The sequence below is a fragment of the Myxine glutinosa genome, chromosome 1, assembly GCF_964187855.1.
Source record: "Myxine glutinosa chromosome 1, kmMyxGlut1.1, whole genome shotgun sequence".
NCBI classification, from domain to species: Eukaryota; Metazoa; Chordata; class Myxini; order Myxiniformes; family Myxinidae; genus Myxine; species Myxine glutinosa.
In genome coordinates this window covers 426,226,651-426,242,526 of record NC_136261.1, presented here as the reverse complement: position 1 = coordinate 426,242,526, position 15,876 = coordinate 426,226,651, and positions in this window count along the sequence as shown.

Genomic DNA, 15,876 nt, shown 5'->3' with positions numbered 1-15,876 from the left:
GAGAGATACTAAGGAATCAGAGACATCATAAAGGAGGAAAGTTTCTGTTAAGCAGATCACATCTGGTTTGACAGAAGCAACCTGTATGGAGAGATCAGTTAAGTTTGAACAAAGGCCCCGGATGTTTGAGGTCCATACCGTTAATGAAGAGGAAGGGGGAGCATCAGATACAGAACAGGGGGGAGGAGGGGTAGGGTAAGATGTGGAAGAGGTGGAAGAGGTAGGGAGAGCTGTTGAAGGTGTGTCAGAGATTTCAGAATAGCTCAAAGAAAGGGAAGGATGGGGCGGACAAAAGGTTTGATGGTGATTGGGTGAGGCACAATGAGGTGTTATTTGAGGAGGGGGAAGAGCGAGGCAGAAGGTTGGGGGAGATGGAGGTGAGAGTTGGAAGGGGGAAGAAGCGGGGAGGATGCTTTGAGGAGGGGGAGTGAGAGGGAGGAGTGAGGAGGGGGAGTGAGTGCATATGGCGATCCACAAATTTATGTTTGGAAAGTGGATACCGTCACGGCATTCCAACATTCACTTGAACTCGATATCTCTGTTTTCATTCCAAACAGCATAACTCCAATCACAAATTAAATAACATTCTGACATAAAATCCTTCCACTTCTCAAATGGTTTGATCTTTTCATCATCAATATGGATTCAGACCAGGCCACTCTACTCTGGGCATACTATTTCTGCTGTCTCAACAATGGATGGAGGCCTTATTGCTAAACAGGAAATCAGAGCCTTCTCCCTTGACATATTTCATGCCTTCGATATGGTCTGGCACCCCACCCAACTCGAGCTCACATCGACCTCCCAGTAATGACGATCCGAGGAGAAACAGTCACAGGAAACAACTTGTTCATAAACATCAAACCGATCAGGATGTTCCGGGTACTGATTCTCGGTCCAGGTTTGAGTCACCGTCCTGAGATCCCTGGAGATCTTGATCCGTCGATGTGCAGAGTTTGGGTCCAGACCCACGACACGGGGTCACGGACATTATTAGACAAACGGACAAAACACAAACACATTTATCTCTTTTTATGAACTTTGGGAATCACATTTATCACAAAAACTTATTACAACACCTCGTGAGGTACCCGTGCTATGCACGGTCGGGAGGCCATAAGCAAACAGACAATGCAGAGATGGCGAATGCTCAAGCATGAAACCAATAAATTCCACAATCCTGTAGCACCTTCAGTCGCACGTCAGACATGGACAGCAAGTTCGTGAAGGACTTCAACGAAAAACGTACCCGTTCGCAAACAAACGTGTACGTGTGTTCCATACCCAGTCAATGGCGAATCTGCATATGGCGATCCACAAATTTATGTTTGGAAAGTGGATACCGTCACGGCATTTCATCTTTCACTTGAACTCGATATCTCTGTTTTCATTCCAAACAGCATAACTCCAATCACAAATTAAATAACATTAATATCAAAAAACTTTTAACAACATTCGTGACACAAACAAATATTTAAATCCTGATGTGAGGGTTCCATTTGGTTGGGTGAATACAATTACGAATTCAAAATCGTAGTTGTATTCACTCAATTCCAATCATCAATTGATTCTTTAACAAAACGATTAACACGATTAACCTTTAACGATTTGACATTACGATTGAATGACGGTTGAATTGGGATATCATCAATCCCGCACATTGCGTAATTTGTCCACTTCCGCATTCGCTGCAGGTTTATAATTGTAATAAAAATCTAAACAGTATTTGTAGAATTTCAACAAAAGCCACATCACTGTTCATATCGGTAAATATTATTCCATCGTGTTTGGAAAAACTGGAAAATTGGAAAACTTGGAAAAATTGGAAAAACAATACACCCGATTTTACTCCAGGGAGTCCCAGGATTACTCACCCAAAATATCGTTGCGATCGGTTCAGCCGTTTTTGCGGTACCTTCAAACAGACAGATGGACGGACATTTGGTGGATTATAGTAAGATTGTTTCTAATTATTTACTTCACTACCAACAACTTTATTACCCTGCGCTCACGAGGCAAAAAGCGGGGTTAATCATTCAGTTATGTACGTGTCTGCATCTTACTATAATTCACCAAATGTCCGTCCGTCCGTCCATCTGTCTGTCCGTCTGTCTGTCCATTCGAAGGTACCGCAAAAACTGCTGAACCGATCGCAAGGATATTTTGGGTGGGTAATTCTGGGACCACCAAGAGTAAAATGGGCTATATTGTTTTTCCAATTTCAGCTTTGGTCTCCAGCATTCTCAGGTTTGGACTCCGCATAACATTCGCGTTCACATAACATTCATTGTGACGATGTTTTCATTGTGACAATGCTGTGACGATATATGTGTTCACGGTAGTGTTTGACGTGACGGTGTGAACATAATTTCGTAATGTTTTTCGTTTCATAATCCTTTAATGAACGTTTAATGTTTAATGAGCGTAAGAATGAGCGTCATGAAATATAAATAGTTTAAGAGCAGATGTTTTCATTGTGAAAACGTGCGTCCAAGAGAAACGTGCGGATCCAAAGTAACACGGCAGCGTGTGCAAAGCAACTGAGAAACAGGTGTAGCGGCCGCTTCCGTGTTAGAAATTCGGCGCACACTCTTCACACATAAACGTGCGACAGAGAAACAGGTTTAGCGGCCGCTTCCGTGTTACAGATTCGGCGCGCATTCTTCACACATAAACGTGCGACTAAGAAAGACGTGTAGTGGCCGCTTCTGTTTTGCAGATTTAAATCTTTTTTCAAACTAGGCTCCATGTACTGTTTAAATTTTGATGATTTGAGTGTGATATGATTCAATGGATCTTTATATGAATCATTTAAAATAAAAAAGGCCTTCAATTTCTTATATTTTACCTTTTCATTTGGATTTCCCAATGGAAGCCCCGCCCGTAGGGCGGGTACTGTTGCTAGTTTCGGTAAAGTAAAGTGTGTGCCATGTCTGCATTTTAAAAATTCAAATTTCTCGTCAACCGTTGGTCTGATTGACATGAAATTTTCACCAAAGAAGGGCCTCCTCCTGTATAATATTTGTGATTATGACGTCATAGCTCACGTGGTAACAGGCGCCATCTTGGAAAAACGTTACACCTCTGCATCTCCCAAACCGCTCAATGGAAAAAAAATGGAAACATGGCTCATTGTCAAGTACTCACCTAAGATATCTTATTATAATAGAGCAAACGTATATAGGTTATGTCGCTATGTTTGTCCCTATGTTTATATATGATGAAAACGTCTTCGTCTTCTTCTGCAATTAAAATTAACACCCTCTTAATTACGTTTACACTGCTGAAACCCCTCAGACCTTTGATGACCCTTTAATTCCCCCAAGACTCTTAAGACCACCAAGACCCCTGAAGACCCAAATCACCCTTGAAGACCCCAAACACCCCGAAGAACCAAAACACCCTGAAGGACCAACACACCCCGAAGAACCAAAACACCCAGAAGACCCAAAACATCTTGAAGACTCAAAACACCCCGAAGACCTAAAACACCCCGAAGACCCAAAAATACCCTAAAGACCCAAATATCCCAAAGACCCTTAAAGTCCAAGAAGAACCAAAAGACCCTTAAGACCCAAAAGACACTGAAGGCCCAAAAGTCTCTGAAGACACCAAAGGCCCAAAAGACCCTGAAGACCCAAAACACCTCAAAGACCCAAAATACCCTTAAAGGCCCAGGGGATCCAAAAGTCCCTGAAGACCCAAATGGCCCTGAATACCCAAAACACCATGAAGACCCAAAAGACACCGAAATGGTCAAAGATGCCTAAACCTCTGAAATGACGTGTGGTGAGCCGCACGGAGCGCACCAAGTCACGCAAGTGTTGATAATGTCATCGGTGCCTTAATTATGACCTCATAATTCGACAAGTACAACACTTGATCTAATCAGTATGAAAAAAAAAATTCCTCTGCAACTGTTTGTCAGATTGGCACAAAATTTTCAGAATATGAGCGGCTCCTCCTGTGGAATTTAAAAAAATGATAATCTCGCCGTCATATGTCATGTGGTACAGGCGCCATCTTGGAAAATCGAAAAAAGGTTGCATCTCGAGTTCTCCGAAACCGCTCCATGGAAAAAACTGAAACATGGCTCATTGTCAAGTACTCTGCTTGGGGAATAAGACGTGTTAATGATGATGTCATGGGTACTTTCATTATGACGTCATAATTCGACAAGTACAATGCTTTATTCAATCAGTATGAATTTTTTTCTCTGCAATTCTTGATCTGATTGACACTAAATTTTCACCATAGGAGGGCCTCCTCCTGCAGAATATTTAAATGATTAATATGATTTCAAAGGTCACGTGGTACAGGCGCCATCTTGGAAAAACTTCGCACCTCGACATCTCTGAAACCACTCCATGGAAAAAATTGAGACCTGACTCATTGTCAACTATTCCCCATGGGGAATAAGACATGTTAATGATGATGTCATCGATGCCTTCGTTATGACATCATAATTCAACAAATACAACACATCCATCCGAACATTATTATTTATTTATTTTTAGCAACTGTTGGTCTGATGGACACAACATTTTCACCACAGGAACGCCTCCTCCTTTAGAATATTTTAATGATAATCATGACGTCATAGATCATGTGTTACAGGCGCCATCTTGGAAAAACCAAAAAACGTTGCACCTCGATATCTCCAAAACTGCTCCATGGAAAAAATTTAAACGTGGGTCTTTCCAAATAACTCCATATGGGGAATGTGTTAACGATGATGTCATTGGTGCCATAATTATGACGTCATAATTCGATAGGGACAACGCTTAGTCTGATCAGTTTGAAATTTATTGAGCGTGATCTATGCAACAATTATTTAGAGAATATAAATTTATGAAGTCATCGTTCACGTGGTCTGGCAGCCATATTGTATCCAAAAAAAAAGAAACGTTCAAAAACAGAGAGTTGGCTCACACCAAGTTGACTGCGCAAGGTAAGTATTCTATGAATACCATCTCGTTGTGTCAAGCAATCACACCAAACGTACTTGTTGTAACATCAACGGTTTAATTAGAAATTTGCAGCACAGCGCAGCATGCCCATTGGATCTCCAAAAACACCGTGTCCCTTCAGTTCCTCCCACTCTGCAAACCCCTCGTCACTTCCGTTTTCCCAACTTATGAATTGTACCGTGTGAATTCGAAACATAATTTACACGTGAATTATAACATGTGAATTCCAAACATAACAGTTGTTATGGTGTTAAATTGTTGCAAAACGCATACACCCCCGAGTGGGTGATTATAGCATGCATGATAGGGTGGGGGATGGGGATGGACTTCCGGAGTCACTTTCGTTCTGCACGTGGAACATGGCTTTCTTGTTCTAATATCGGCTTCGTGTCCTTTTCCACAAGTGGCTGAAACAGTGATCGGTTCGGATCTTCTGAAGAAAAGGTTTGTTCCGAGTTTCTCATTTTATTATTAATACATGTACTGAGAAATATATTCTGTAAAACGATCATTTGAAGTGATTCTTCACATAATATTAATAGAGATAAAGGGCGAACATTATGATTAAACACATACATATATAAAAATAAAAAGCACACTATGTCAGAGTTGTGGATGGATTATGACGAACCGAGGGGATGAGATGGCTAAGTTTGAAGAAGAAGAAGAAGAAGAAGCAGAAGCTGATTAGTATTAGGTTCAGGTCCGAATCCAGATCCGATCTATCAGTGGATACAAAACGTTACCTGTTTATCCTGGTGAAGGTTTGTGCGATACCGAGTGTTCTACTTCGTTACCTGTGAAACTAATCCTGGTGTTGGCTTCATGGTTAATGTGGTTGCTTTAAGATGTTAGGGTCACGCCGTTAAAATAACACCACGTGGGTTGATTCAGTCTGTAATCCTTTTGAAGTCGTCAAAATGAGTACCAGCCTCCCGGAAACAGGGGGCACTGCATCAGGGGCACGCGAAACTGGAAGTCGGTTGTTTTTGAGGGAAATATGTCTTAGATTACGGTGACATAATGATCAATTTTCAACCAATTCACTTTATGGATATATCTATATAATATGTTCGTGGGAAAAATGCCAGGGGCATAGAAAAGGCCCTTTATATGGTATGTTGCATGTGACAAAATATAGTAAAGGCCCCTTTATATGGTATGTGGCATGTGGCAAACTACAGAAAAGACTCCTTTATATGGTACATGCCAAGTGGCACACAATAGAAAAGAAGAGACATTCTTGGGAAAAATGCCAATTTGATTCATGCAGCTGCATGCAGAAGTAAATGTATTTTATTTGCCAGATGTATGGCACCCCTTCATATGAACATTCCTAGAACGTTACTTGGTTCCTCCTAAGAACACAAGGGCAGTCCAGCATGCACGCGATATTTTTGAATGTCCCTTATTTTGTATTGTTTGGCATTTTACACGAGATATGGAATGTCCATTCTTTTCGATAGTTTGCCACTTGACACATACCATATAGAGGGGTTTCTCTATGCCTCTGGCATTTTCCCCAGGAATGCCCCTTCTTGTAACATGTTAGAAAGATGAGGTGGTGCAATAGCCGCTGGATAAAATAGTGGTAAAACCTGGAATTGTTTTTACCTTACACTTTTAAACGTTCATTTAAATTGAATGAAATACTTGAATATTGTTTAACACAAATCACCTTCATAATACTCGTACTTTCAAGAACCATGAAAAAGTCATTTGAAAAAGTAAGTACACCCCATGTAAAGTTTTGACTTTTTCAACATATTTCAACATACAGTTATTTGATCTTCATTTCAACAATATTGATAGATAAAGGTGATATGATATAACAAATATCATGAAACATTTACATTTTGTAGCCCATTGTATAATTAAAATGAGCATAAATGCAAATTTCGCATGTGGAAAAAGTAAGTACACCCCATGAAATGTTTTTAAAATATTTTTTAACATATGTGGACATATCAATATTTGATCTTCATTTAAACTATCTATAGATAAAGGTGATCTAATTGAACAAAAAACAATGAGAAATTGACTTTTCAATAATTTATTCAACAAAAAATTAACAGATACCATTTCCTTCTGTGGAAAAAGTAAGTACACCCTTGGCTCCAAAAGGTGGTGTTGCCCCATTTGACTGAAACAACCTCAAGTAGGCGTTTCTTATAACTGTCTACCAGTCTCTGACATCGACTGGGAGAAATTTTTGCCCACTCCTCCATGCAGAATTATTTCAGCTGTGCGATGTTTGAGGGGTTTCTTGCATGCACAGCTCGTTTCAAATCCCCCTACAACATCTCGATGGGATTTAGATCCGGCCTTTGACTTGGCCATTCCAGAACCCCCCATTTCTTTATTTTCAGCCATTCCTTGATGGATTTACTGGTATGTTTAGGGTTATTGTCATGTTGCAAGGTAAACCTTCGGTTGAGTTTCAACTTTCCGACAGATGGACTCACATTATCCTCAAGCACTCTCTGGTACAATGAAGAATTCATAGTGGATTCTATGATGGTGAGCTGCCCAGGCCCTGATGCAGCAAAGCTGCCCCAACCCATAACATTTCCACCACCATGCTTTACAGTTGGTATCAGGTTCTTGTGGTCAAATGCTGTCTTTGGTTTTCGCCAAACATGTGTTCTAGTACTGTGGCCAAATAGCTCTACCTTTGACTCATCTGTCCAGAGCACATTGTTCCAGAAGTGCTGGTCTTTGCCTAGGAGTTCATTGGCAAACTTTATTCTTGCCCTGATGTTCTTTCTGGACAGCAAAGGTTTCCTCCTGGCACAACTCCCATGTAGATCAAATTTGTGCAGCCTCTTTCTAATGGTAGACTCGTGCACTTTGACATCAACAGTGGCAAGAGCTACCTGTAGGTCCCGTGATGACATTCTGGGGTTCTTAGAGACTTCTTTCAGCATCTTGCGGGCTGCTCTCGTTCTGAACTTGCTGGGGCGGCCTGGCCTGATCAAGTTGGCAGTTGTTTCGAATCCCCTCCACTTGTAGATGATCTTCTGGACAGTTGAATGATTGATTTCAAATTGTTTGGAGATCTTTTTAGATCCCTTCCCAGACTCGTAGGCGTCTATAACCTTCTTTCTGAAGGCCTCAGAGAGCTCTTTTGATCTAGGCATGGTGACGCTGCACACTTCAACAACAAAGAGCAAACCAAACTAAATGTCTGAGGTTTAAATAAGACAGGTTCCTCCAAGATCCTCTCTATCGATGTTCTAATCATTTGCACCTGAGCTGGTGCACCTGATTCTAATTTTAGGTATTTGAAGTAGTGATAAATGTCGGGGTGGACTTACTTTTTCCACATGCGAAATTTGCATTTTTGTTTATTTAAATTATACAATGGATTACAAAATGTAAATGTTTCATGATATTTGTTATATTATATCACCTTTATCTATCAATATTGTTGAAATGAAGATCAAATAGCTGTATGTTGAAATATGTTGAAAAAGTCAAAACTTTGCATGGGGTGTACTTACTTTTTCACGTGACTGTATATTGATATTTAGCATGAGAGGGCCTGGCATGTAAGAGGGACAGGATTGGGGTGAAGAAGACTATGAAGTACGAGGCCAATTGATGCTACGTTCTGTTGATCAATAAAACGTCCATTTTCTAAAGTATGACTCAACGTCGGCTTGTTACAGTGTACACTGTACAAGGCCATACTGGTGATGGATGAGACTGCTTCAGTAGCGCTTAACTTTTGAATTTTTTCACGATCTTTTATATCATTATTTTATGAAAATTGAAGTGTGTACTTGAACACTTAATGAAGCCTCATCTGGAATATTGTTTGCAGTTTTGGTCAGTACATGTCTGGAAAGAAATAGCTGCTGGAGAGAGGGTTCAGCACAGGCCTACAAGATTGATGCCAGGCCTAGCTAGACTCAACTACATGGAGCGCCTGAAGGAGACAGCTTTATGAGGAGGCGGTTATGATGGGATATGATAGATGTTTGAGATAATGAAGGGTATAGACAAAATAAGTGCAGAATAATTCTTCAGTAGAGGCAGTGGCAGAACTAGGGGCCAACAACAACAACAACAACAGGCATTTTTAGGCCATTTTCCCTGCGAGAGTGGGGATGGCCTTGCGGGCCCCATGACAATCTTCTCCATTTTGCCCTATTTTCTACATCTCCCTTTGTTTAATGCTCCCTGCCCGCATTTCTTCTTCCACCACCTTTAGCCAAGTCTCTCTCGGTCTTCCCCATCCTCTACTTTCTTCTACATTCATTTCCATCACTAATCTCAACCAGTCAATTTCATCCTGCCTCAACACATGACCAAACCATCTCAACCTGTTTCTCTTCACAGCATCCATCACAGGCTCTATTCCCATCATCTTTCGAAATTCATCATTTGTCTCGTCTCTCTCAACGATACTCTGCACATCCACCGAACCATTCACATTTCCACCCTTTCCAGCCTTCGTTGCCACACTACATTAATTACCCATGTCTCGCTCCCATAAATCATAACACTTCTCACACATGCAGCATACACCCTTGCCTTCATCTTCAACGGCACTCCCCTCCTCATCAGCATGCCACTCAGTTTACGAAACTTCTTCCATGCACATTGCAACCGTTGCCGAGTCTAATACACCTTCTCCATTCCACATGTCTCCAAGGTAACAAAATGTTTTCACACCTTCCAGCTTCATGCCATCTCCAAGATCCAACTCAACCTTTTTCTCAATCTGCAGCTCCATCTGCAGCTCCCTCTGTGCACACCTTACATTTGAATGTAGCTGTCACACTGGTTAATGACCTCAGACCACAACATTTTTTATGAACCCACTCAGTGCACATTGTACATTGAGTGGAGTTCACTCCGACACCCTTCCTGCACACAGCACACGGCCACTTCACAGTTCTTTCCACCTCACCATGTGCATTACCACTTGCCATCACCTTCGTTTTTCTGATATTCACCTTCAGACCTTTTGTCTCCACACATTCCTTCTACTTGTTCATCTTCTCCTTCAGTCCATCCATACTTTCCGCGTTCAACACCAGATCATCTGCATACAACAACTCCCATGGTAAACCCTTCTTTACGTTCTGAGCCAGCACCTCCATTACAGCTACAAATAGTAGTGGACTTAGTACCCACCCCTGATGCACTCCCATCTTCACCACAAACTCACCACTGTTCCCGTCCTTCATCCTTGCAGCTGTGCATGCTCTTTTGTACATTGCCATCACTACTCTGATCAACCATTCCTCCACTCCTAACTTCCTCAATGCCCATGTCACTACTTCGCGTGGATCTCTATCGAATGCTTTCTCCAGATGAACAAACCAAAGAAACAACTTATTCTTCTTCTCCACGTACTTCTCCTGCAACTGCATTACAATAAAAAGCGCTTCTGTCATTCCTCTTCCTGGCATAAATCCAAACTGCATTTCGTCGATCTTTAATTTCTTTCTTATCCTCCTCTCCAACACCCTTTCCAATACCTTCATTCCATGCTCCAATAACTTTATCGCTCGGTACGAGCCACACTCCAGAGGGTCACCTTTGCCCTTGTATAGAGGGACGAGGGTACTCAGTTCCCAACCCACTGGAATGCGGCCTTCTTTCACCGCCAGATTACAGATCTCTGTCATTCTCTTCACACCCCAACTTCCTGCTGCCTTCAACATATCTCCCACAACTCCCGTCGGCCCTCCCGCTTTTCTACTCCTCATTGCTTAATTAATACTTAGTGACAGGACCAGGGGCCGCAGCCTCATAAAGAAAAGAAGAGTTAATACTGTGGTTAGGTAAGGGTCTTTCATTCAGAGAGTAGTTAATGCATGGGATGCTCTCCCAGAAAGGCAATGGCAACATAACCAATAGATAAGTTCAAATTTGTATTTGATAGGTACCTGGAAGCATTAGAGATAGAAAAGTGTTGGGATTTTGGCAAGGCGATTGTGGCTTCAGCATGGATTGGGAGATTGTGTGCATCTGAGTGAAGTGAAGTGAAGTGGAGTTTCGTGTCTGTGGGGGGTCTCGTCAAGGGGTGGTGTGTGGTTGATGTTGTGTTTGTCATCCAAGAACAGCCATCGCCCAAAACCCCATCCCACATCTCTAAAAAAAAATAACCACAAAAAAATCCTTTTTCTCTTTTTTATTTGAATTATTAAAATTAATGTATTTCCCCGTTTGTATTTGATGTGCTTGGGATATCGCTGGTCGTGCCAAATTGTCTCATCCCATTTCTCTCCTCATTCCCCAAATGTAATTGCATCGTCTTGGTGGATCACATTTGCCTGGTGTTGATGTGGCACAGCACAATGGGCCGAATGATCTCCTCTGGTTAATTTTTTTCTCTGTATATAAAAACTCACATTCATTAGATGCTGATTGATAAGAAATCTTTCAAAATGGGACACAGCGGGTGAACAAACTGGATGCAAAAGCCCGCATTTATTGGATAATAATTGATTGGATTGTCAATGGAAAAACTCAAAAACATTCCAAACAGAGGAAAGACAATAACATGTATAACTTTTCTGTGATTAAAATAAGCTTTGTATCCCTGGCAGGTTATCGGTGAAATGGAGAGCTTCTTGGAATGGCTCAAGTCCCAAGGCCTGAGAGCAGAAACAGCCCAAGCAGTGATCGATAAGCTTGGAATTGAGCATCAGAAGGTTATTCGAGTTTGTACTGAGTCAGATGCGTTGCGGACCGAGATCCTCTCTCTCTCCAAAGAGAAATTACAATTTGCGATGTATGCTGACTTCTGTAAATTTATGAATTCTTCTTTGAAGCCGCAAGATGTCCAGATTGCGGGATCTTCTCTGTTGGGAAGTATTTTCGTCAACTTGGAGAATGTTATTCGGGAACTTTCCAGTTTCTGTGAAAAGATTTTCAGATCCCAAAATGTGCAGCTGGAAAATGTTCCTGGTTTCTCTGGAATCGGGCTCAGTGATGTCTGCAGCCTCCGCTCTCAGGATGATGGATCAAGAGCCATGTCTGGTATGTGAAATCTCTTTTTATGCAGTTTTGTATTGTCCAATATTATTGGATTTTTAAAGTGGATTACAAGGTAAATTTTAGCTCACCTGGAACATATTTCCGGGGAGCTTATGGGGTGGCACGTCGTCAGTCTGTCCGTAAACACTTGCAGCTTCTTCTCCGAAACTGCTGATGTGATTTTGACCAAACTTGGGTAAAATTATATTTTGTGTGTTGGAACTCAAGTTTGTACACGGCATTAAAAAGTTGGAGTTTAAGGAGGTGGGATGGAGGTTGGGTAGAGGCTGGTGAGGGGCATGATATCCTAAAATGGTTATTTGCTCTCTTAACCGAAACTGCATTGACGATTTTGATGAAACTTGACCACAACCTTCATCACCCTTGATGTACCAAAGTTTGTTCACAGCATTTGAAAAATCGGGGTGTATTGCCCTTATTTGGGGGTGGGGGGGGGGGGATTGCATTTAATACCTCGGTGTTCCATGTTTAATGGTGCATTTGAGTTATCTGCTTGCAGGAAGTAGCTTGTTACTTCTCTTTAGCCATGGAAGGCTTATCCTAGGTACCTGGATTCCATGGTACCTGGTACCAATTCCATGCTTTTAAAAAAATATGAAGACGCTCCATCGTCGTCATTTTGTAATCAGCTCTGTCCATCCGTATGTCTGTCCGTCATGCTGTCTCCTGAACGATTGTGTAAAAATTCATCTACTTGGTTGTTATGATCACCACATGGCAATAAGGTGTATTAGCAGTATTATTTTGACCCCGCTCCCTGTGTACATTACCAAAAATGGAATGGCAAATGGTTGAATAACAAAAAATGTAATTAGACGCACATTTTAAAACATTTTTTTTCATGTTACCTTACATATGTAATCAGCATTGGTGGACACATGAAAATATGAAAGGTAAACTTAAAAGATATTCTCAGGATATTGTGTGAGAATTAGCTGACTGTTGTGGTGAAGAGTGGGCAGGAGATGCAGGAGTACTTGGGGAGTGGAAGGAGGCATTTGAGAAACAAAGGCTGAAAATGAGCATGGAGAAGACCGAGGTGATGTGGGTTGGGCAGAAGAGAAAATAAATGAATATCAGGTTGGAGGGGAAGAAGATCAGACAAGGAAATAGGTTTGAGTAAGGCAGAGGTGTGGAGGAAGAATCTGGTGGGTGCAAAAGTGTGGAGGACGGTGCAGTGTGTAATGGCAGACATATTTTAATGACATGAAAGGAAAGGTTCTGATGTGGTGTGTAACACCGGCCTACCTTTTTGGGTCTGGAGACAGTGGCACTGACGAAGATAAAACGACAGAGACTGCAGGTTTGCAAGAACTACTGAGTCAAGAGGATTGTGGGAGTGAAGAGGGTGGATAGAAGGGGAATGGATGAACTGAGGGAGGAGATTGGTGTGCAGATGAGCTTGACCGGGACATTGATGAAATGTCGGTTGAAATGGGCTTGACATTTGATGTGGATGGGGGGAAGAAAGAATGGCAAAGAAAGCAGATAGGTTGAGCAAATATGGTAGGAGGAAGAGAGGTAGACCGTGTTGAGGTGGGAGGATTGTGTGTAGAAAGATATCAGAAAAGTGGGGGTGGTTGGAGGTTGGAGGGAGTTGGCTGAGGATGGAGGAGAGTGGAGGAGTATCAGTCAAGGCTGGCCAGAAGCTTGGTACTGTTGGACCCCCTTATATGGGGAAGAGGAGGAGAACTACAACTCCCCACATTTTGTGAACATGTACAAAAGTTCCAGTACCTTGTTATGTTCTGATATGCAGGTATTATGTTATTCAGTTGTCCTTCCGTGTGTCCGCTGAAACAACTTGTGAATTGTTAATGGAATTTTTTTTTAACCAAACTTGGGACAGGTATGTAATATCATAACAAAATAAAATCGTAACAAAATAACATCGTAGCAAAATAATATAGCGATCTGTAGTAACAGTAATATGTTGCAACAAAATAATATAGTAACAAAATAATATAGTATCAAAATAATTATCGCCAATACAGTAAAAACAAAAAAGGTGTCGGTTGATGGTAAATAACAATTAAAGTTTTTTTGTTTTTTTCCCCCTTGGACAAGATCGGAGACGATCAGAAAAAAGGGCAAAAAAAAAAAAGAAATCGGGCAGAATTTTAAAAAAATTGTTTTTACCATAAACCTGCGGCTTTTTTGTTTTCACTGCATGTGCTAAAATTATTTTGTTAGTATATTACTGTAGCTCCGACCGACCGATCATCTGCCCATGTACTTTTGTGTGCACGGAATAACAAGAATACCATTGAACGTTTCGCTTTCTTATTGCCCTCATATCGATCCCTCAGGTCATTATCTCAACCTGATTAGATAACGGCTGTGATTGGCTAAATGTTGGAGAGTGTTATTTGGGAACTTTCCAGTTTCTGTGAAAAGATTTTCGGATCCCAAAATGTGCACTGGGACAACGTTTCTGGTTTCTGTGGAATTGGTCTCAATGATATGTGCAGTCTCCAATTTCAGGATGATGGATTAACACCCAAGTCTGGTACGTGACGTATTTTTTAAATACAACATAGCATGTCAAGTTGAACATGGTGGGTGGACAGGTTGTGTGTGTGACGAGGACATGTTGGTTAGATTTTGGTGAAGATCTGGATGCGGATCCTGCAATTAGCCATTCTGCCCCATTGCAGGAGACAGGGTTTTGCTTTCTTTTGTTGAACCCATGTGTGATATCTGGTCACAATGCTTTGTTTTCTATGTTCGATGGGATGATTAGGTTGTACCTGAGCCAGGGATTACTTCATTGTTTTCCATGATTGCTTTTGGATAACGATAGCATGAGTTTTCTGGAATTGGAATATTGAGACTTTTGCAGATGGGTTAGTGGATTACTCCACATTCCTTGTTGTGTATTTGGGTGTCGTCCAAATAGCATTTTTGTCCATCAGTTGTTTTCTCATATAGTTGTGGTCTTTCCCCAAATGGTGTCGATCTCATCTGCACTATTTTGTTTGCCAACTATTTTTCCAGTCTTCGCTGTTCCTTATCATCCTTGTACTCCTTCTCACCTTCACCTCCCTGTTCCTTCTGTCGTTCTGTGTGTTATCATCTGCCGTTCTCATTTTCATCCCATTAATTTATGTTGGTGTTTTCACTCGGTCTACAATTGCAAATCTGTTTCCCCTCCCCATTAGGGTGGTTATTTGTCTCCTCCACCTCTGACTCGCCACGACTTCACTGCTGGGTCCCCAGTAACGCTCTGAATTCCAAACCATTGCTTCATTGTGCAGTCCCTCCCAGCACCATTGTGGCCACTTTTCCATCTCTCCTCTGTCCATCCCTGGTTAGCACGTGGCTCCCAACCTCCTAATTTATTCAGTTTGTCTTCTGGCCTTTACCGTTATCTCTTTGATTTTATTTTTATTTTCGGATTTATGTGCCTTTGACGCAAATTTATAGAATTTTTTGGATGGCACAGTCTCTGCTCTGGTAGTCAATCTGGTCCTTTTAAGCTGGTCCATTAATGTAGCTCCTCTACTGGCCATCCCCCACTGTTGATGTCTTGAAGAGATGTTACAGTAGTAAATGGACTCCTTCGCCTCCGTGCTCCAAGGTTCTTTTTCTTGAGTTTAGTTTTTGAGATCGGTCGCACCTCCACAGCCTATTGGCTTGGTGGAAATCTCTGTCCCATTGGGAGTTGGTCTTTCTTCCCACGAGGGGAGGTGCAGGCTTTATTCTTTGGAGTGAGCTTGGTGCCGCCGCACAGGCTAACACCACACGGTGGTCTGTGTCCCATCATTTGTTTTTTCCTTTATTTCCAACACTCATTTAGTTTGTTGAAGGCTCTTACCTTCCCCCACCCTCCTTTGGCCCATCGGAAATAGTTTCTCATCGAAGCAATCACAGAGCTGGCGACTCAACA